This window comes from Aphis gossypii, chromosome 1 (assembly GCF_020184175.1).
Source record: "Aphis gossypii isolate Hap1 chromosome 1, ASM2018417v2, whole genome shotgun sequence".
Taxonomy (NCBI): Eukaryota; Metazoa; Arthropoda; class Insecta; order Hemiptera; family Aphididae; genus Aphis; species Aphis gossypii.
This window is the reverse complement of record NC_065530.1, coordinates 57,514,925-57,540,973: the sequence shown is the minus strand read 5'-3', so window position 1 is coordinate 57,540,973 and position 26,049 is coordinate 57,514,925. Positions and strand designations below refer to the sequence as shown.

The 26,049-nt window shown below is 25.7% G+C and overlaps 2 protein-coding genes across 5 annotated transcripts in view; one reads left to right on the top strand and one right to left on the bottom strand.

Moving 5' to 3' along the window:
• The window catches only part of LOC114119591 (cationic amino acid transporter 3), a 137,354-nt gene extending 125,868 nt beyond the window's left edge, over positions 1-11,486 (bottom strand). The window contains exons 1-2 of the mRNA XM_050197942.1: positions 11,341-11,486; positions 9,065-9,111 (exon numbers count right to left, since the gene is read on the bottom strand). The gene's annotated coding sequence lies outside the window, so the exon portion shown is untranslated. The remainder of the gene's footprint in view (positions 1-9,064; positions 9,112-11,340) is intronic.
• LOC114119573 (cordon-bleu protein-like 1) overlaps positions 1-26,049 on the top strand; it is a 102,622-nt gene that overhangs the window by 33,597 nt on the left and 42,976 nt on the right. Inside the window, exon 1 of one of the 4 annotated variants that reach the window (XM_050197938.1) lies at positions 15,126-15,509. The exons of the other annotated variants lie outside the window; for them this stretch is intronic. The gene's annotated coding sequence lies outside the window, so the exon portion shown is untranslated. Of the gene's footprint in view, positions 1-15,125; positions 15,510-26,049 lie in introns of those variants that run through there. 4 annotated transcript variants of the gene reach the window in all.

The window sequence follows — 26,049 nt, the reverse complement described above, 5'->3', positions numbered from 1 at the left end:
GGCGTATCATGCATTAATCAAAGTTTATTAATAAGTTCTTATATTTGATATATTTATATCAAAATATTATAAATGATAAATGTAATAATGTGTTAAATAAGTATATTTTAATTTTCAATCATAACAATATTATTATATCTTATAAAATCACATCATTTATTTATTAATAAATAAAAAATACTTACAAACTTTTAAAACCCCTTTTAATTTAATAGTATTTATTATCAAATTGTATATCATTTATTATACATATATTATCATTTATCACCCATATTATATTAGATTTTAGTATTAAGTCCTAAAACCCTGAATTTAATAAATCTATTAAATATTTTTGCGTCTTCTGTAAAGACACCCTTCACCGTAATACCAAACGTTTCATTGGAATGTCCGACATACCAAGAAACTCAAGAACTTAACCCAAATTCAATAAAAGCAATCGTCAATGACGAACAAGAATCAATGATTATTAAGTAATAATATAAAATATATTCACCTCATATAAATGCATTCAACTAATATTAATAAAATATAATATTATATAATCTACCAGCTATTTGTATTATTATACATTTAATATTAGTATGTACCTAATGTAAAGACTACTTTTTCATACTAAAAATTTAATTTTTTTTTTATCGTTATTATGATAATTTATTTAAAGAATACAGATGATAAAGAGTAAAGTCTTATGAAATACACAATACATTCAACTGTTGTTTTTTAATTTCTTATGCGTTTTCATTTTTATTATAATAGTAATATTAATTTAGTTAAGCAACATGTTGCTGCAGCAACGACAAAATGACAACATATTTGTTGTTATTTGGCTAACTTTCAGTTTACTATATATAAACAAAATATTATACAGTCATATAGGCTATGAATTAACATAATAAGCTTAAACATATTTTGTTGTAGATGTATGTTGAGTTCAAAAACTTATGTTATATAGGTACTTATATACTATTATTATCTACGTATTGAAAAACAAAATTAATGAACACTGAACTTTTGACAATTAATAATGATTTCATACATTTACCGATCATCGAATTTATTATACATAATAAATTCATAAAAAAAGATTTTTTTCATAACATTTTTGATAAAACAAAAATGAGTTTGAATTATTTTTAGATTCTGAACGGAGTGATGAATGTATTGATTTTACAATGATGTGTGTTTTTTTTGTGTCTGTCGAAAACATTTGGAGCAGTAAAAATGCTTCGATTTTTGACTTCAACCCCTCTTTGAAAAGGAAATTGAATCTAGTTGGTACTTTGGGGGGTCAAAAGTTAAAAATTTTCAATATTTTTAAATGAATCGAGAAAAACCCCCAAAAAATGAGGGAAAACGGGATTTTTTACGCAAAACCAGTTTTCGTCAAAATCGAATTTTTTATTTTGCTATAACTCAAAAACTAATCGATGTAAATACTTGAAATTTTCACCAAATGTTTATATTAGCGTTCTTCATACACAGCTAAATTTTCAAAGAATTTTGACTTTTTTTGAACTATTTATAGACAATTGAAATTTTCAATTTTTCTAAGTATTTTTTTTTTAAATAACGATAAAAATTTTTTGGCTGACCAGAAAATCTTGAAAATTTAATACAAGGTATCTTATAAGTTGTTCTTAAAATGATAAAAAAAAAATCCGAAATCGTTAGTCACAATTTTTTTTTATAAGTGCTTAAAGTTCGAATTTATACGAAATATGTCAAAATTGCGAAAATTTGTAAGTAAATTTATGGTTGGAAAATCGTAATTTTTTTTCTTTTATAACTTGAAAATTTAGTACAAGGTTCTCCATAAATTTTTCTTCAAATATCTGTAAAAAAAACTCTACCGGATTCAGGCAAAAAAATTTTATGAGTGTTTGAAATTTAAATTTTTACAAAACCGCGTTAAATAACGGTTTAGCCTCAAACGATTTTAAATATTTGTTATTATTCAAAAAGTATAAGTCGTAGATACTTGAAAATTTTACCAGTTATTTAGATTGGCATTTTCTTTACATGATTTAATTTTCAAAATATTTTGAGTTTTTTTGAGCTATTTATAGACAACTGAAATTTTCAATTTTTCTGAAAAAATTTTTTTGAAGTGTCGATAAAATTTTTTTGGCCCTATCAAAATACTTGAAAATGTTATACAAAGTTCCTCATATGTTATTCTTATAGTGATTAAAAAATTATAAGAATACATAGCCACAATTTTTTTTATTAGCATTTGAAGTTCAAATTTTGACAAAAATTCGTCAAAATCATGAATATTTGCAAATTATTTTGTAGTTCAAAATTCATAAAATTGTTTGTATTTATACCTAAAGTCTAAGTCAAAATTGATTAACCATGCCTTTTGTGAATGCGTCCTAATTGAAAAATAAAATATTTGTTTCAAAATAGAATATACGAAAATATTTAAATATAATATAACCTAGACTGACAAATCATCTCCGTTCAGAATCGTTTTTCGTATACAATGATACCTATCATTGCATTCAAATGTAACCTACGCTAGTCCGAGGTCCACCCCACCTCCTAATGTACAGCAGAGTGGTACCCACTTACCGACTAGATTTTTTAAATTAATTAATTTAATAACATAGTATTATACCTATAAAATATATCTCATAACAATGGTCTGCTTGAATATTATGTTTAATTATACATAAAATCAATTCATTTTTATTTTTATATGTTTTATTCTGTTCAATTTAATAATATAAAAACAAATAAAATATTTTTTTTTTGATTTAATTATTTTAACCGATTAATAATTTGGATGGGATTTTTTTTTAAAATAAAAAAAAAAATTAACACAACGGTACTTATACCTTCTAAAGTAATAGATTTAAAAATATAATAATAATAATTTATTCAGAGTTCAGACAATAGCAAACTTATAAGTACCCAGACGTAATATGTGACTAAATATGGAAGTATATACTATTATATTCATGAAACCATCAACATCAAAATGTTATTGACCCTATATGTATGCCGACACTTAAGCTCTAGAGAAGGCTTATGTTATAAAATGAAAATTCTTGTGGTATATTAAGATAACAAAATATGAAATTTATTGAAAATAAATAATTGTGTACTTTGTCGTTACAACGATTTTCTGAAATAAAAGAAGACAACTTATTAGAGGTTAAATACAACTCAACTTTAAAAACTATACTTTGTGTGACTTATATATTTTTGCCAATAATGTATGTATAATTTTTGTATAGTATAATAAATATAAAATGTCAATACTCAATATATAAAAAGAACCATAATACTTGGTAGTTAGTGGCGTATAATTTTTTTTTAAATATATACAAAAATAGATATATAATTTACAACTCGACGTAATCGTCATTTGTATAGGTATTGTTTTTTGTATCTTAGAGTATATACAAAATAAAAAGAAATAAATATTTAAAGTATTTTTATATTTTAGTAAGTATTTCTATGATTTTAAGCCGTGGTGTATATGTTATCGATTATACGTATTGTATACGTTTATTTTACCAGCGTATGCCCTATTATAACGTAATTCCAAACTCCCACTACAGGGCCTATAATTCGTGAAAAGCCAAAACTATAAATCAAATTCCATCAAAACACAACGTTTAATATAATAATAATATATTGTTCACGCCAGTAGTAGCACCTTACACCAAAATTGTAAATCGGCAGCGATGGTGGCGGGTTGCTTTGATTAACGACGAACACACACATTGTATGTACACAGTAGTTAGTTGTTACACATTATAATATTATTACAATAAAATATCATGAAATAACATGACATCAATATAATCGTGTTATATAAAATCAGCATTTTGTCACATGTACATCTGTCATTGGACTCCAAGGTCATAGCTGGTTACTATGGTTAATGATTTACACACGTACACGTAACTATTATATTATACACACATAATGCGTCGTCTGCATTGAAAGTAAAAATTAGTCGTGACCAATAGTTATTGTGCATGAATTGAATAATTATTTATTTATTGTTGAATTTACTAACCAGATATAAACATGAAACTAGTTCTGAAACGTTTTATAAATGTAAATAAAGTACACATGGATTATATATTTCACTGATCCTCCAAGTTAACATTTAAATACTTCATATCTATGTTATAACCATCATTAGTTTCTTATATATTTTTAATGCATAATTCGTAATTTAAACTATTATATTAAGTTCCGTAGAGTATTGTTTAAAAATTTAAAATAATTATCAAAACGTTAAATAGGTACACAAGAAATATTTTATGACCATCATAATAAATAATTTCTTCAAGTCAATTAAAATATTAATATAATTTATTTTTCCAAATATATTATATATTTTTTAACACTCCGCGCAGATAATTAGTCTACATTCAGAATTCACAATGTTGTAAATTTGTTTATCAAAACGTGATAACGAATAAATTAGAACATAGTTACTATTAATAGAAATCACACAGTATAACGTATACCATTATAAATTTCAAACTTTTATGTAATCAACATTTAATTAATTCTAAAGAATAAATTCTAAACAAGGCTCGAAACATAAACAAACCGATAATCGCTTTAGAACTTTTACACCCATTCAACCAAACCAGATTTAGTAAACTAAGAGAACAAACAAAACAATAACATGCTATCGTCTATCAAAAATTAATATAGCTGCGTATACTAAAATATTAAATAGGAATTAAGTTACTTATATTGAAATTCGTTATAATAATGTTCGTTATCTCTTGAAACATTTTGAATTGTAAAATGTTTGCTTTACTTTGAAAACTATTATCAAACTAATTCGTAACATAACAATTATTCAATATTTTAAATGATAATGTTATCATACAATTTATAGAATGAATAAAATTTATAGAAGGATTTATATTTTACAATAATTTATAAAATATATATTTATGTATGCCTATTCCTGAGGAGTCTAAGCACTTAGAGCCGTTCTTACAATGTCCTGTTAGTGTCTAATAACGCTAACTGGCAGAATTTCTTATGTGTTAACTGATAGAATTTTACCGGTTAGTCTTAACCGACATTTAACAGGACACTGTAAGAACGGCTCTTAAAGCAGTCCGATTGAATTTATTATAGATACGTTTTATATAGTTATTAAAAAATACTTTTCAGTATAGCACTTCTGACTTCTGACTACCAGCCCATCTGTTATACTGCTATTGTAATTATAAATAAAATTATTCACAATTAATTATTGTATAATTTGTATATAAACTTCTATAGATTAGAAAAAAAGAAAAAGATAATGAAGATAGTACTAAAGATAAAAGTATATAACAATTATTGTTTAAAGGTGCGTTCATAATGTAAACTTAAGTATATTTAACATTATATTACCCGAATATTAATACATACACGTTAAAGTTGTTAACGCACTTTTACTCTTAAGTATCAATGGATTGTAATTTGTTACAACTTACAAGTTTAATATACTTGTATTTCTACTATAAATTTGCCTATTTATACAATATTCCTGATTCCAATTACACTGAACTACTTATTAATTGGCTTATAAATTATGTGTAGGTATGTATGTTCACATTTTCCGACAATTTTTTTATGAATTAAAATTTTTTAAAATGATACAAATACAAATGGCAATAAAAATTAATCTAGTGAGTAACGTTTCGCTGTATAGTAGTTCACTATAATTGATGTATTAAATTTGAATCCAATGATAGCAGATAGGTATCATTGTATACGAAAAACAATTCTGAACGGAGATGATTTGTCAGCCTAGGATATATTATCCAGTGGGTAGTGAAAAAGGTAGTTTATGTTTTAATGACCAGAACACCCCAAAATTTAAGTTTTTTCAAAATTATTGTAAGCAAAACTTATGGAAAATCTTGTATTAAATTTTCAATTCTTAGCTACTGATACAAAAAGTTTTATGAATTATAACTACGAGTATATAAAATAATTTGCAAATATTCATGATTTTAACAAATTTTTGCTAATATTTAAACTTCAAACGCTGATAAAAAAAAATTATGCCTATGTTTTCTCATAATTTTTGAATCACTATAAGACCAACTTATGAAGGACTTCGTATTAATTTTTCATATATTTTGACTCAGCCAAAAAATTTTTATCGATATTTATAAAAAAAAAAAAACTAAACAAAAACGATTATTAATAAGCAAAATATTTTGAAAATTAAATTATGTAAAAAAAATGTCTATCTAAATAATAGGTAACATTTCTAAGTATCTACGACTTATACTTTTTAAATAATAATAAACATTGAAAATCATTTAAGGATAAATCGTTATCGTTATGCAATTTCGTAAAAATTTAAAATTCAAACACTTATGACATTTTTCTTATAATGAGGCTTCGAGTTTTCTCTATAGCTATTTGAAGAAAATCTTAGTGTAGAATTTTTTAACCTTAGATATAAATACGAAAAATGTTATACATTTTTAACTACAAAATTGTTTATAATTTTCGCGATTTTGACATATTTCGTAAAAACTTGATCTTTAAACGCTTATTTAAAAAAATGGCTACTTATGATTTTGATTTTTTTTTTAATACAATAAGAACAACTTATAAGAAACGTTGTATTAAATTTTCAAGTTTTTTTGGGCACCCAAAATTTTTTATCGACTCTTAAAAAAAAAATACTTAGAAAATTCAAAAATTTCAGTTGTCTATAAATAGTCTAAAAAAAAGCTAAAATATTTTGAAAAATCAAGTGTATAATATAGATAACACTAATATAAACATTTGGTGAAAATTTCAAGTATTTACAATGTTATTAGTTTTTGAGTTATAACTTATAACTAGGTATATAAAAAAATGTATTTAGTCAAAAACTGGTTTTGCGTAAAGTTCCCGTTTTTAAAATCACTTTTTTTCAAAAAATAATAACTGTCAAGGTGTCTAATAGTGGTTGCTCTATTACTAATTCCCTTGAAGCCATTATTACACCAGGCAATTGTAACTATAGCAATATGGTAACTTAAAACTTAATTTAAGAATATTATTATAAGGTATATTATAGGTTTAGAACTTATATAAGTATGATCTTCGTAAAAATTTGTAAATAATTTCTGGTAAAATTATTTTATCTACATAAAACACCGATTTTTATAAGTTAATACTATTTTATATTATAGTATTTAATATGAACCATTAATAGATTTTGAAATAATAAGTGTTGTTCAATTAAAGAATCACTTAATATAGTATTTTTATTTATTATAATTGATATTTTAATCAAATATTATATAAATGTACAATGAACTTGTGTACCTATTTGATATATTAACATAATACAAACATCTTAACTCTTAACACTTTATCTTCACTGTCAAATTATATCATACCTACCAATATTAAATAGTCCAATGAGAACGATAACAGTGTTACAAGTGTCTACCGTTTTCAGTGTAATTTATGGTTGTATCAATGTGTATAAGCGTGCGCATTTTTCTAATGTGCAGCGTATAAAAGGGATTTTCCAGATTTGTGTCAACCTAGTAAGTAGTTTTCGTCTTTCATTCGCTGAACCTATAAACGAAAAAAAAATACAACCGTCTTCAACCAATCTAATATCATTATATGAAATAAAATCTTCAATCTTATGTTTCGATTAATTTAACCAAGAGATTTTCTTATAAAATTAATTAGGTAGGTCAATAATTGTTAACCACGATACGCAGGTACGCTGCAAAACTATAGGTTGAAATAAATAATCCATTCGATGTCCGTTGTAAGTGTTACGCTTTTTAATACAACCAACATATATATATTTATATATATATATATATGTTTATATATTATATATATTCGTTTATAGGTAAAACTCGAAGTTTGAAAACAAAATATCCAATTCAAATAAAAATATAAGATTATCATCGACTCATAATAATAATTTATAATAGTGATTCTTTTCACAAGTCACAACCTCTGCGTGTCTTATCTTATTTGACTTAAAAATATGTACACTCTAAAATTGAATACGTTTTCAATAAATATATCCGAATGGCGAATACTATAATAAATTTAAATAGATATCTACAATAGTAATTAAACTATATATATTATTATTCTACTATAGTATTATACACATATACATGCAGTCTATAGAGACTACAGATGTAAATAATTTTTAAATATTAATATTATAATTATTATAATATCACTAAAACAAATGACGATTTCAAACTATACACTAGTTCAATAGTATACCTATTACTTATATTTACCTACTATACGTATATCATATTATTATAATATAGTATAGGTAGATAGTTTTTTGAACATTTGTAATTATTGTGGTAAATAACAATATGTATGTTAATGTAGTGTCTACAAGGAAGCCTTTTTAGTTTATTAAAACGGGTACGTAGTAGGAGGTTGTCTATAAAGGTTCCAGTAATACGTATTTACGTATAAACGTTTGTATATATAAGTAGGGTGATTTCTAAGCACACTCAGTGATATCACCCTTTCTTATGCTTAAATATAAATTTACTAAATTATATTTTATAATATAATATACCTATACATTCTCTGTATAATTTATTTTACCTACCCGCTGGCCGCTATTTATTATTACAAAAAAAAAAATAGACGGAGCATAACGCAACAATTTTTGTGATTTTACCTATGTTTAACTTAGATTTTACAAACTTATTCTGTTTTTTCATACAGACGTTGTATATTATTATAATACGTCAATACGTGTATAAATTACATCTTATAAAATTATGATAATTTAAAATAATATACTTCATCATTTCATATTGTATTGTTATTATTGTTTATAATTTTAAAAGTTGTACCTAATGATACGACTATTTTATCAAGGTTTAATTTTTGGTTTTCAAATTTATTTCTAGGCATTACACAAACCATATAATATAACACATGTAAATACAATCAATTATTAACTATAACCAATGCCAATAACGGTCGTTGAATCATATGCATAATTAATATTATAATGTATAACTGTTTATTCCTATATGGATATGCGAATAATATAAGTTGTGCGTCTTACCTTGCCGAGCCGTCCTCGATAAATATGTACATGTTTCATTCTAATAACTGCAATAAATAAAATTAATATTAACTGTAATGGAGTAATGACTAAAAGATTAATACCTTAATAGTTAATATTGTATATAGTTTGGAGTTCAGATAATTAAATATTTCTATTTTCCAAGTGTTTGGTATATTGTTTAAAATTTAATGAGGGTGGAGTATATTGTTATGAGTTATGACGTAGATTAAACAAAACGCTTACATTATAGCTAATAATATGTAAGGAATTCATTAATATTTTCAAATTATTGAATCAAGATGTTAAAATATTTCAATGATTTTGTAAATTAACTGTTATTACATTTATGTTATGAGATTTATTGTAGATTATTGCTGTATGCAGTAGATACTGAATCTAGGTATACTTTAGGGAGGGAAAATTCAACTCTGAAATTTTTTCGAACCCCCTGACAAATACATCTTTCAACGGCTGCAACTGGTTTGCCCACAATCTATAATTTTTCAGAAATCAGAACTCGTTTGAGCTCATTATGATATTATTATCTATAGCTGGTTTTCGCACACGAGAATAATTGAATTTTATCTATCTAACGATGTGGGCACTGATAATCATCGATAAAGAGTACAAATAAAAGTTTAAATCAGTTTCTCTAACGTTAGATTTATCACTTTCCGATTACGTTCTTGAAACATGTATACTTCCTAATTCAAAATGTAATTCTATGTATATGTTATGGGCAGGACATCCTAAAGACGAATCTCGAACTACACACTGTGTAGAAGAATTTCTTAGACATTTTAATCAACAATTTTACACTCCAAATCCCTACATATATTGGGTAATAAAAATACTATTGAAATACAATCGGTAATAAAATTAAAAATAACATCAATTATAACAAATAGTTCATTAATTATCGCCGTAAGGAGTCAACTGATTCATTTTAACATCATATCAACTTATGAACAAAATATACATAAAGTGAAATAGACCAAATTAAATATTTACAAGTATTGGAAAACTGTAAAGGGTAACTAAAAGGTAACTGCGCAAACAAGTTGTCTTTTTGGTATTTGTGCTCAAACCTGTACCGCTCCGTTCAACAAAATATACCTATTTATGCACAAATACACATTAATCGTTAGTCGTTACGATTACCGCACCTAATGATGTTCAATAAAATATAATTTATATGTATCAATGTTTTTATACCGTATTGGCAGTATAGGTACTACCTATCTACTGACTTTCCCAAAATTATAGCAGTTATAGGATAACCAAAAATAATTATTATGAATTACAATTTATGATGACGGCTGGATTACGATATATAATCTAAAACTACTAAAATATTTGAAAATTATAGTAAATACGTTATCAAATGCATTAGAAAAATGGATTGAACAATTATGTGATTATTTATCAATTTCTGAATATGATAAAGACTGTATAAGTTGAATAAAAAAAATATTGGTGGAAATTCCGTATCTGAACTTCTTGAAGCTAATATAGGTAATATAACAACATTTAAGAATATTAGCAAATAATTAATAAACTTCTAATTGATTTTGTGATTTTTTCAATACTTATAATTTCTGAATTGTAATAAATAATAATAATACAATTTATAATATGTGACGACCTAAGATTAATATTAAAATTAAAAAATAAATAATTTGTTTTATAGTTGTATCTAAGTTTGAAATATCTAAATTGTAAATTGTAATAACTAATTATAGGTATAATTCATAAAATGTATCAATATTCGCAATGAAAGAAAGTGAGCCCCCCCCCACAGAAAAATTGTCTGGATTCAACATAGCCTATATGATAAGCAAAATGTACTATTTAGTCAGTAGTGTCAGATATAAGTAGACATTAAACAAAGTAAAGCCAAATATTGAAGATCTAATTGTTAGGCCGCTAGGGGCTCAAAAACAAACAAGTCATAATTTATTTTAACAAAGGTTTTTCTGTTAGAAATAAATTAAATTATTACATCAAATTGGTAATTTCCGAGGTAATTTCAGAGTGTACTGATAATTTTGAGTTTTCACATAAGCCTTGATTAACATTGAGAAAAAGTTTGGCTATATCATACATCAATAAAAACGGTACCTATGTAATAGTGATTATCGAATGAGTTAGCATATGTTTGATTATATGAAGAAGTTAATAGACTGTGAAATGGTATTCTCCAGGTTCGAATTGAAAATTTGGAATAATTTCTGTACAGTTGCGCAAGTTAAAAATCATCATATAATACGTACTAGACTCGTCCTGCTGGAATTTTGTTGTACTACACATCACAGTTATTTGATTAATACGCACAACCACGCGAAAACGGTTTTATCGAAAATCGAACGACAATACGGCACACAATGAATAAACATCGGTGATGGACTTGGAGAACAAATTACGGATGCGACAAATATCGAACACAGAAAACAAATGACGGCTATCCAGTATCCACAGATAATTATAGTGGTTACCCACTACCGAGTCACGAGTATACCATATTGTATACAATATGGTCTGAGGTCTCAGAATTGTATACTGCGGTCGAGGTAACCTAACCCCCTTCGACCCTACCTACTAAAATTCTGGTCACCACACTATATGTCATATTATAGTGTTGAGAATATATATTTATAATTAATTTATTACCAATATTTTGAAACATATTTTTAAATAATACACAGAAATGGGACACTAGACAATAGTGACGACACAGTGTAATGAAAATCCGAGTTTACACAACTTCACACTCCATTGTAATAACGTGAACCATTATTTCAGAAAAAAAATTAAGCATTATGGTAGTAAGTCTTACAGTCTTGTGGTTTGTAAGGAATAAGGAGTAACTATAGTGTTCATAAGTAGGTACCATACTACGAATTTGCATCCATCAGAAAGTAGAATTCAATCTCGCCCAAGACATATTAAACCAGTTACCACACTTACCATTCAGTTAATCATTATAATCTGCAATGAATATATTATATAGAGAATCAAATGTTTGATCCTACGTTCGTTCCATATTTATAGTTCGGTACTGCAGGTCACTTGATGATAACCGCGATGTTTTCATTTGATCGGTCTTGGAAGAAAACGGACGCCGCCAATAATTATTTACTCCACGTCCGTCGCGCCACCGCCCGGTTTTCGACGACTGCTTTGAGACTGACCGACAGCGTATACTCGCGATGCATTTTTGGGTCAACGATTTTAAATACCGTCTACGAATATTTTATTATTTATTGACTAATCATTTCGATATTACCGTTGAATAAGCTGCTGCACGAGTGCACGACATCGAAATTAACGGCGCGTAGGTACCTATTTATATACACCAGGTACTTACACTACACCTATTTCAAAATCGTTTAAAATATACGTTAACTAGGTAATAGTTAGTACAGAATCAATTCCAATACTTTGATTGTATATCATTATTTATATAGTAACATGGCATCGATTCACTGTTTAAAATTCTCGATTTTCTCTTCACCCACGAGCCTCACATCAACTGAAAGTTGAACATAAAATTGATAAAAAAATAACTTAATTCATTGCAAATGTCCTGTAATAATATAAATATAATAGCTAAACTAATGGAATTAAATGCCATTAAAACGGTTATCAATGACATTCAATGTGCGATGAACGTTAACAATAATCGCGTTATTACATTTTTCATTATACGTTATAACTTAGGTCACCTTTGCTGTATTTTGATTCTGTAACATGTATATAATATTATAGCTTACGATAATATTAATATTTTATAGCATTTACGAAGCTAAAGACCTAAACTTACTTTGAGATAAATGTATAACTATTAACTACTAGTTACTACTACTACTATGATAATATTTTTAAAAATGTCGTGAATATAAACCTGTTGTATACCTAATTATAAATTTTCGTAATGACCTATCACCTATGATATATTTCAAGAAAACATGTTATGTTTAGTGTTTACATATACAGTGCTTTCCGCTCCACACGAGACTAATATATAAATTGGTACCCAAATAAAAAACTAATAATAATAGTTATAAATAATATTTTTGATCACTCTGTATGCCTATACATACGCCACAATATAATGATAATAATATTATGATGTACCTACCTATCATAATATGGGATATAATATACAATATGAAAATATTTTATTAATTTAAAATGGAGAAATGGATATTTTAATTTTTTATCGCTTAATGCTTAAATTTTTAAATCTTTATGGAACACACTGTATTTTATATTTTTTATAATATAGTCGTATAAAATATAAATAATTGTTCACTGTCGTCATCGTCGTCGTCGTTGTGGCGTCATTGGTCTGGTGCACTCATCGCTTATTCTCTCGTTGTGTTATTATTCCAAGCGCCGCTATTATCCAACTGCCTGAATACATCACCTGTCCTGTATACCCACGCTCCATAGGGTAGGAAGTTTTAACGGTTTTTTTTCACCCGAATTCCCGAGACGCAATGACGTCAATGGTTATTCGGCAATAATGACGTGTATTCATGGATCAAAATTCCATACCGACGTAATATTATTACTCTACATTCCATATTCGTTATTAGTATATATTACCCGTATATAATATATAATAAAATATACCTACCTTAATCATTTCACTTTTCATGAAACCCCATGATAAATACTTATACTTGTAATTCGATCGATATAATAACGCAATAAATTAGTAATATACGTATAGTGATAAAATATGATTTCAAGATATTGTAATATTATTTACACGAAACTAGTGAAAAAGTTTATAATATCTACTATTTTCCATTGGACTAATAATTATCGATCCTTAATATTCCGTCTTAGTATAATAGATAGCACCTATATGGTAGTATAGGACCTCAAGTTATAGGAGATCACCTAAAACTTTAAGATACCTAATTATTAATTTATTTCCGTATACTTTTTAGTTCTGATTTTTTTTTTTTTGTTAATTTAAGTTTTTTAAAAATACAATTATCATTACATAAAATAAATTAGTGGACATATTATTTAAATCAAATTGTTATTTAAATTTATTTTATGTTAGCTAAAAAATAAAAATAACAATTTTTTTTTATATCAGTTTACGAACGCGACAATAAAAATACTACTAATTAAATAACAATATTATGATGTGTAATTATATACAAATTTTCTTTTAAAAATTACTATGCAAATCCTGAATTTATGTAGTGTGATGTAGCCTTCACTACATAAAATAAACTAAAAATCTAAGTTCATTAATTTGCCTACAATTAACTGTGTATTTAAGCATTGACCGTAATTACATGTTATTATTGTTGAATGTATAAATCCACACTTTTTCGCTGTTGAAAGAATGTTCTGTTTCGTATAAGTCATAATAACAATTTTTAAGTATACAATAAATAATAATATACATATTACAGTATTATACATTTAGTGAAATATTATATGAAAATCTGATGGTCGGCGTAGGTCGTTGTAAATAATATTATTTATGTATGCAGAAACTGATACAAGAGGGGAACACATTTTTATTTCAATGATACTTTATTTTTTTGTTTAGTAGCTGATAAAAAAGTGTAATAATTTTTAAGCCAGACAAATGGCACTTACAATATAATTATTTTTATTTTAGTTTTTATCCGCTTTTGTATAACCATAATAAATAATAAATAGACGAAGCGCCCCGAACATAACGTGTAAAATATTAGCACAGATGACCGACCTATACTATTTAATCCTATTTCTACTACTACTACGCGTCTATAATAGTATAACGTCCATTACAAAAACACGTATTGTTGATATTATTACTTATTGTTGTCCGGATTGAAGACATGTAGATTGGAGGTAGGAATAGATGCACGGTAAAACGTAAAATCATCGACTACAACCGTGGTAGATACTACCTAGGTAGGTAATAAATAAGTAATAACTAATAAGAGAGGCCAAAATGTTCGTTACAAAACAGCCGACCGCTTGACTGTCCGACCACCCGCCTACCATCAGTCACGGAACGTTGCCGCGGCGTGCACACTGCACCGGCTTCAGTCGAACGCCGTTCTTCCGTTAGTGCGCGTGCTCCGTGCCGGTGTGCGAGTTTCTGTGTTGTCATATATTATTATATCTAATCTAAAATAGCCACGCGACGTCAGTATATTAGCCGATACATTTGTGTTTATATTTTGTTTTAGTTTTTCACATACAGGAGTCTGTGTAATATATTATTAATTTCGAAGTTCTTTTCAAAAAATATGTGTCGTGTTAAATCAAAAATGCATGCTTAACCCATCTGCGGAGTTCCGTGTGTGTGTACCTATGTGCCGCGCGTTAGTGCCTCGTTCAAATTTGGATTTTATACACCTATCATAGTCGTGGTGATACGGATTAGAGGGATGTCTTTTCTAGTATCCGAGTGCTGAAGGTAAATACTAAATAATCATTTTTTTATTTTTTATAAAATGTAACGATGTTTTGATACGGTTGTACTCTCGAATTCCTGTTGCCTTTCCGCACATTAATATTCGATCGTTGTCGTGGTGTTGTTAATACATTACGATATATTTAATTTATACATTACCTACGTCAATACACATTTTACTAATCTGTATAAAAATATAAAATAATAGAGTTGATAATATAGTATATGCCTATGAATAGCAATCAAAAAATAATCATTATATTATGTAGATTATTTTTAGGCGTTCCTATATTGTTGTTTTTCTTGGAAACTGACTAGGTACTTTTATGATGAAATATTGACGTTTATATTTTGAATATTTTATTATTACGCGTTCTTCATACACGCCATTTGTTTATTTTAATTACAAATCAATTACCAAGCACTTTACCTTGAAAATGTGATATGTCTAATGATAAAAATTTAAAAACCATGTAAATAACGTAAACTAGTATAATACGCTACCTACAGTATTTACCGCGATAATAATATTATGTTGGTACAAAAGAGTAGAGATATAAATTATGTTCGAGTTATTATTTTGTTGATATAGTTTATTGCAATCATTGAATCATTACTAAAAAAATTTAATTTATAATTCTAGACATTTGATTATTATTTACCGTAGTACCTATCTATACCCAGTATACCCCATATTCATAATATAATATATCATGTTATTGATATTATGCTCATAGTTAATAGAAACAAATAACTTAGATTTATTTCTAAAATGTACTATTTAAAAAAATATTAAAGTTTTTTGTTGATCAATAAATATAAGTACTATACACTTGAAACATTTTTATTTATTATTAATGTGCCTACATTAAGATGTATATTTTGCTTGGTCAATGGTCATACAAACGTAATAAGACGATTTTAAAACATTAAACATCGGTCTTGATAGACATTCTTTCGACTCTTAAGTGGTTTTATATAATAATATACTTACATCAATTATATAATATAATATAAACAACAGATGAGTAGATTATTAATTTTTAAATAATTTTAATCAATAATTTATGTATCAAACGGTTATGCAATTTTGTAGTTAAATTATGTTATATTAACAAAACTTATAATCATGAATTCTTGACATCGTATTTTGTCATTTTTTTTTTTTTTTTTATTTAAAAACTATGGTTACTAAGTACCTATAAGAGAATACAATTTTTTGAAATTATTAAATTATCAAGAAATTATCAACTGTATTTGTATCACGCATTGTCATATTTGATTTAGTTTTATTTGAGAAGAGGATACTTAAATTATTATTATACGTTTGGTATGCTAATTTATTTTTAAATAGGTATTATTGTAGGTCCCTATATACTTCCAATATCTGGTAGTATAATTAGAGTATAGTCATATGACTACCAAAATTCGGCACTTGTATTTTATAAAACAAACAAATACATTAACTTTAAACATAACATAAACATCTAGCTGTAAAACCAGTAGATATTTACTATATTATAAATGAAATATTGACTTTTTTATTTCATAATATAAGAAAAATTAAGTAGTGTCGTTTATTTTTGTACATTATACCCTATATATGAAAACTAGAAAGCCGATATTGCGTCATCGGCAGCCCATGGAATGACTAATATGTAATAATACACCGATAATCGGATTTCAAACATAATAACCCACCCTGCAGTTTTCATTTAAAATAAATCATGATATAGGCTAGTAATATTATTAAAATTAAATTATAAATTATTCTATAACAATCCACTTCAGTGTAAATTTTAGTACTTAGGTAGTTACCTACTCTAAATGTGGTGTTTATTTTATTTCATTAAGTTCTCGATTAAATAGTATCATTTGGTATCTTCAGTAAATATAATATTACAAAAATTGTTTCCTATCATTACAAATGTAAATATGTATAATATATGTATATATATTTAATAAGGTAAATAATTGGTTGACTGTAAATATCTAAGCAAATTTCTTAAATTTGGTAAAATTTTAAAATATTTACTCATACGCTAGAAAGATAATTTTTTTGTTATCTTAAGACTTAAATCTCAATATTTATAATAGCACCAACATTGAACACCTCGTTACTCATCCTTTATTAATTCGTACCTGTATTAAATCAATTAGTTTTTAATAATTAATTTTTTTCTGTCATCATAACCTTACATAATTATATGACAAAAGTATTCAGTTCTTTATTAGATGTTTGTAAAAACGTATTAGGTACACAATAATTGAAAAGGGAAAATTTAATAATGCAGTGTTATAAAAATATTTTATATACCTTATCCTTATGTAATTATTATAGGTATATAATATAACAGAATAATTATGATTGGTTATTCAAAGTGAGTGTTTAATCAGTAGGCGATAAACATGTGTGTGAATATTCGATGTGTAATAATTTGAAGTTTGATGTGATGTAGGTACCTATACAGTTAGACAAATACAATATTTTGCAATTAGTTTACATGTTATATTTAAAATAAAATTACATTACTATTAAAATATTATTAGATAAGTAGGTTCATCGTTGTCATAGATCATAATTTTATAGGTTTTTTTTATTTAAGTTCCATGTCATAAAAGAATGTGTGTTTAACTTTTTACACAAAGGTTATAAATTGAATACGGGGGATTTATTTATTATAATTTTATAATGTTACGAATTAGTTAAATTAACGTATAAATTGAAAATATATTTAAGTTTAGAAATTAAATACCATCTCAAAATATATATTGTTATAATTAAGCTATTTACCTATACAATTTTAAATTGATACACTACACCTGTACTTATTTTTTATCTTATACTTATCTTACGAGCAAGGTATGTATTATTTACGTACCAATTATAACCAAAATATATTGAAATTCGTTGTTTTAAAACAGAATTTAGTTTAATATCTTAAAGCAACTACTTTATAATATAATGATAAATAGTGTAAAAGAAGGAATTCTATGTTTTTTATCTTATACCTACATACCTACGTGTTTTCTAATTTTTTATTTGAAAACTATATGGTAATTAGTTTATTGATGGGTGAAAAGCTAAATTATTAAATGAATAGTTTTTAGTATAGGCATCAGTATCACTATATAGTATATTCTAATTAAACATCAACAATTTCCAATTAGTAAATATTTAAATATTTAATATTTATTGCGATCTTTTGTAAACAATGTAAAATCTTTTTTATTATTATTATTTGTAGTAAAATTGAAGTTTGTTAAACTAAAATAGCCATAATTGATGTAATATCATCGAATTTAGGTAGGTAAACCGTAAATGTATCATTTACCTTGTAATTCGAAATTCAACAACTTCCAAAAATAAAATGTATAGGTATTGTCTTTGCACGTTCACCTATAATCAATAATAATAATATTGTATTTAAAAAGCATGTTAGTATGTTAGTTCTTGTAGTAAACAGTTAGGTACCTAATACCTACCTATCACCTATGTATTCATTTCATATAATAGCCATTCTTATATTGTACTCTATCATTCATACTATTAGTACTAGGTATTACTATTATTTTAATATTCTTATAATTGTTATATAGTATAATCACTATAATATGAGCTTTAAGATATAAAGACACAGCTTTAAGCGTGTCATTTATTTATATAAAACATGTTTTCAAATAGAAATTTCTTTTATTGTATTGAAAATGCAATAAATTGTTCAGAAATGTTAATAAGTATCTACTACAAATTATAACTGTTTAGGATTTCGGAATACTTAATAATAAATAAATGGCACTAGGTATTATAATATCTAAAAAAAAATTTACACATTTATCAAGTAAAATATATTTCTTTAATCCTTAAGGGTTAAAGATTCATTATTTCCCAAAACCGCTTTTATGTGTGTGAAAATAACAATCGTTCTGATTATAACAACATGTACTATTTTCATTTGGCAGTATAACGTCATTGGGAAATAACTTCAGTTTATAGCTCCAAATAATTAACGTTAACTGGGATGATAGAAGTATGCAAATTTAATACTATAAAAACATACCCAACTCAATAGCTTACTAAAAATATTGATTACTAAATACTTAAAATATATTCGATATTCTATATTTTATAGGTACCCGATTCAATTATTAATGCCTGTAAAATACCGTTTATTTATGACTGAGATAAAAAAAAATAGTCAATTTTTTTATAGCATTTATTATTTAATTTGTATTAACCTATGTTTTAACTATTTTAAGATAAATTTTTATGTAGGTATTACTCTTGTCTGTAAAACTATTTAATTTTTAAAAATACTTTAACAATAATTTTGTTGTCAGCTGCGTGTATAATATTACACTAGTTGTTCTGTTAAATGTTATCATAATAATATGAAAATTGTTTTTATAAAATTCCAAAAAATATAGATCAACATTTTTTTGAAGCGGATTTACTTATATTTAAATTTTAAGAATCTTAATATTATACTATTACATTATATCTTCTAACGACAATAATTATTCTGAATCATTATCAAATTAGATGATTTATATATCAGCTGCATTCGAATTGTTTTTCATCACTAAAAATTAATATTGAATTTGTTTCCAGATATTTTATGTAACTTGCACCTGAATTAGTTTCCTTAAAAAATGTATGAAATAAATTATAAATTTGATTTAAGGCATAAGGATAATTTAAATGCCACTTTATAATACTTAAAATAAGTACTAAATTTTTAAACCCTTTATAACTAAACTAGTAAAGTCTTAGTTTTTTACAGATACTACACAAATTGGGTTTCTCTTAAGTACCTATTACATACACTAGTTCTTTTGGTGAGTATTACACTGTAATAACATTTTCTATATTTTCTATTTATAACTCTTACAATGTTATCTTTCAATATTTATACGAAAAATGTGAAATGTTCAGATTATATGTACATAGGTATATGTATATCAATATTATAAATTAAACACTAAATTAGAATGCTCTAATGGGTTAGAGCTATAGTAGTACTAATTCTAATGGTATATTATGTTTTCTTTGATTATAATTAGGCACTGACCTATTTCATATGTCATATTTCGGAAAATACTAAAAAAAGTAATTGCTAAAATCGTTAAAAGCGGGTTATAAAAATTTAGAAAAATGACAAGTGTCCGTCAATGTCAATATTTTTAATATTTTTCGTTTGTATTGTGTATTGTTTTTTACTTAAGATGCTTTGTTACTTCCTTAAAATAATTCCGGACCCAACTTGTGTAGTACCTGCAATTAGACCCTAGTAGGTACTTGGAATCTAACTAGGATCATTCTATTTGTCTAATGTGTCCTTTAAATCACTAGTAGATATGTAAATAAAAACAATTAGACTTGTACGGGCGTTTTTTATTCCCCTCCATAGGTAAAAAATTTCGGTGATTCTCGGAACCAATTAAGACATTTTGGTCCTAATTATTATTGCTTTAAAATATCTAATACCTATGTACTCAGTTTTACATTATAGACTTTTGGCTTTACTTTTTCACTTCATTTTTTTCTGTTTTGCTTATGAAGGAAGTAGGTATATTATCCGTGTATAATTTAATCAAAATTGTTCAGTTTTTATAATAAAATTTATTTAGGTTTTTAATCTATATCATGACCTAATTTAATATTAAAATGAGATTATAATTTTTTAACTACCTACGTATTACATAACATAAAAAGTGCACCTTGAATTAATTTTTGTCTATTCTAAAGTAGAAGCCTTGAAGACAGGTCGAAGAAGATGAATTTTCCATTGTATTCAGCTGCAAAATATTTTAAACAGTGTTTTTTTGTCCATTAAATGAACACTGTGTATGTGTATAGTGTTACTATCGGACAACAATAGTGTTCATTCACCTTGTGCCCAAAGCGCGTGTGTCAATGAAGAATAATAATAAACCAATTCCGTGTGGTCCTAGCTAGAAATAATAATAGTAAAAGTAAGATCTAAGTAAATTCTATTCAGAATGTAAAGACAAACATAGAAACACGTAAATTTCATTTATCCAAATATTTACGCGTGTACTAAATGCAGATTAATTCTATTTTTTATAAAATATTATGAAAAAAATATATTAGGAAATTATTGACTACATTAATATTTAGTCATTTAATAGTTTTGAGCGTGATTACTGATTAATAAACTAAATAATTCCTGCACCAGATGTAGTAAAACCAATTAGGGAACGTATTTTACTGTACTTCACCTTTGAGAATCGACTTCCATAGACAATTTTCTTTATTATTGAATAACTATAGTCTATAATTAAGAAACATATAGGGCGCGTGTTCCTAAAAAGAAATTCTAACATGATCAACTTTGAAATTGTCCGCGATCGACCGTTTGTCCGCCCCTGTTCTATACTATACAAACTATTAATAATAGGAATGATTCAATATTCGTTAGTGCTAATATATATATATAGCTAAAATATCAATGAAATTATGATAAAAAAGCATACTATCTACCTATGTAAGAATAAGTATAGGTATAGGTAATGTAAGAACAATTACACTTAATTATAATTTTAATAAAAATTAATCAATTTTACCTAGAAGTGTATTATGCGGTGTAAGTGTTAGTATAGTTAATAGTATCGGTGTATTATATATTATAAATTTAGTTAATATACTTAGGTATGTATACAGTGTAGCATAATTAAGTATAGTTAGTATTGTTACTACAGTAAAAAAAAATTTTTTAAATAAAAAATCATCGAATGTCTAAACCTTAAACTGTATTAAAAAATAACCGTGTGAAAAATAAATTATTTTTATCATCCTGCCTTAGTGTTTTATAAATATATCAAGACATGTATTCCGTTAACATTTTAACTGTAATTTAGTAATACAGTTTTAACGTATTACAAGATTTGATAAACATCTAAGTATTATAAAAGTGTACTATCTATATTATACACATAATATTAACTCTTATAATTAAAACGAAAAATAACTATTACGTTACGTTTGAAATATATAATTTATATTACTATTGGCATGTTTTAGATATAGGTATATTGTTTAAATAATTATCACAATATTATTTGCTATTGATTTGGTATAATAAACATTAAATTGTTAACTAATTTTATTTAGACTTTGGGGCTAGATAAATGGGTCCGCAATAATTTTTTTACATTTTTACAGCGGTAAGTTGGGTCTGAGATATAAACCCACTTTTAGAAGTCGTGCAAAATATTTTTTATCAATTTTTAGTTTAAATTTTTTATCGAGAACATAATATTATAGTAAACACATACCTAATATAATTTAATTTAATTCTAATAATAGAATTTTTTTTTTTTTTAATTTATACCATTTATACAATATATTTTATACGTACCATAATTTTAAAATTTTGACTTCTGACAAAGATGATTAGATATTAAAGAAATGAGATAAACGTAGGGGAATGCGGGTTAGTTCCTTACTAGAGGCTAAACCGTATGGTAAGGTAAGGTTTTCTGAACATTGAGTCAAGATAGAAAAAAAAATTATTGATGTTTATTTATCCATGACCGTATTTTTTTGTTATTGACAAAAATGTACTTCAATTCTAATAAATTCCCGCTCAAATTCCTATTATTATAAAATATTAATACAAAATATTAAATACGGTTTTTTCTTCACATATCATAATTAAAAATTTTCAAACTTAATTTTTTTTGATTTGTACAAAAATCGTTATAAATTACGAAAAAATAAGTACAGATTATTTAATAGTATAATTTGGAGTAATATTGTTTTTAATTTTTACTTAATTACTGTTAATTTAAAGCCACCTACTGCAGTGGGGCAAAAACGTATGCCATTATGAAAGCTGCCCACAATGATAATGATTTTAAAATAGAAATATTTATCAAAACTAAATATCATTTAAACATGAAAATCGCTATAACAGTACCTAAAATAAATCTCTACTCTATATCCCCCCTCACCACTGCGTGTGGACGCCCCTGATACTTGTATATAATAGGTTAATGGAAGTCATAATTATTTTATAAAAAATTAATTTTTCAACAATAATTTGTGTTATTAAACATTTTTTAACAGGGATATTTTGCATCACCGATTATATTTTTACTATTTTAGATCATAAAACTATCATACGATCTTGTTCCAAGACTAATACGGTTTACCTGTGGGGCAAAATCGTATTTTTAAGTACTTTCAAAATTTGGATTTTTTTTAAGTCAACGTTAAAAACTTTAAAAATACTTGAATATTAAATTTAAACCTGACCTAGCTAACAATATTTTTAATTTAATTACTCGGTCCAATTTCAAATTCTTAAAATTTTTTAGGTTCTACAGTGCTTAGAAGTTAGTAGTACAGTTCTGCCCCGCCTTCCCCTACTACCTTTTTTTTCGAGACCCCAACTTACCAATCCCGTAGACCTCTTAGGGTCTGAAACTGTCTTGTTTATTAAGTTGAATGTCTAAATATAATGTTTTTTTTTTTTAAACTACCATATTTTTTTAATTTAATGATGTTCTACAATTTGTTATACACTTTTCTATACACAAAATTAAATACCTATATATAATAATCATGAGTTTTAAAATTCATGAGTAAAATACATCAAATTACGAGTAATAATTACTATGTCTACCTATATCTAGTATATTATGCATTATTTACAAAAAAAATCAAATTTTTAAATTTTATACAGAATTGTAGTAGGTATTTATTTGAAATTAATCTATCCTTTTTCGAACCACTATTTATATTTTATTATTATCAACTATAATATACACGAGTTTCAGAACTTGAGACCCATTTCGTAAACATATAGTTATAGAATATAATTTTTTCTGTCTTCAATGACGTATCGAATAATAACATAATATAATATTCAAAATGCATAATATTTGTAGTGTGAGTGTATTGATTTGTGTTAGGCACGTAGTTGTTGTATAGAACACCATGGCACGGCGGGGTCGGTGTACTTTCAGGAGGCGATGACGTGTATGCGGAGTGTTAAAGAAAGAGATAAAAAATTTTGAGACATCAAAATCGTGCACGTTTTGTCGTCTTATAATTAAAACAAAATGTTGAAAAAATAACATAAAAACTTAAGGGAAAAAATTTAAATGTTGACCGATCGACAGAAACGGCAGCCTGCTGTTACTATAGCAGGAAAGGGCGACTCACGCGTGATGGCTGTAGTTTTACGGCGGTGTTGACGACCTTCCGTCATCGTTATTACTGCTGCCGTTTATAGATTTTTTTCGATCATCAGTCGCGCTCCATTAACGGTCGTTCGCATTTTCTTACTAATTTTTTTTGTAATGTCCGTTTGTTTTGGACAAATCCGGATTATAAATCTTCACAATAATATGCATTGTCTGCATGTATACATCTAAGGGACCAAGGAAATGATGACACGAACAAGACTACTTTTTTATATAATATATAACTCGTCTTTAACGTATTTTAGTTGACATCCATAAAATTACAGTGTGCTTATCAAATTAGGGCTTTTAACCTATTTAATAATAAGAAAAAAATTTACTCTCTAAAATTGTAAATAAAATTATAATATAATATAGATATAATAGGTATACCTTTAGGTCTTAAAACTCTATATATTTAAAAGCCTGCATCTTCGAGAATTCGAGATAATCTAAATGCAATTATACCTACAACATAATTTTGAATTCAATACTATTCGGAAAGTAGTTAATAAAATAAATTATGTTCAAGTATTATTTTTCAAAAAAAAGTGGCAATAACCAATAACCATACATTATATTCCTAATGTACCTAATGTTTGTCACAATAATCCTGCTGTAAATTATTAGGATACAGGTATTATGGTATCCATATTACTATTATTGGTTAGTTGAGGTAAATCGTCATCAAAGTATTGGATATAATAGATATCTCTTTATAGATATTTGTTAAAGATTATTCAATATATAGGTGAAAATAATAGGATTTTATTATTTATATCTTATATTAGCGTAATACCTATTTTATTCAATTTATTAATTTATTTTATGGATACCAAACGCTATATTATTTTTATTGAGTATTAAACAATTTACATTGTATTTTTAAAAGTTTTACTTTTTTCAATACCCATGTGTAATGTGTACATACATATATTATATACCTAAATAAAATTTAATAGACATTTTACAAGTTATATATACTTCTAAATAAAGTTATTTAATTTTTTAATAATACATATGAAACACGCAATAAATTTCATAACAAATAAGATTGTTTTACACGTCATATTAATGTTTTACGTTACATAATTTATTCGTAAAAACTATAATTTATAAATACATAGAAAATATTTAATTTAATAATACCTATTGATCTATATAGACATAGGTCATAGGTAAACCTACTTATTATTTTATACAGTGTAGTATACTTTTTATGTATTAATGCATTGTACAAGGAGATTTTAACACTTAACATTCATCATCTCGAAAAATTTTAAACACTTGTAAATAATCACCGAGTTATGGTAATAACTTATAACCAAAG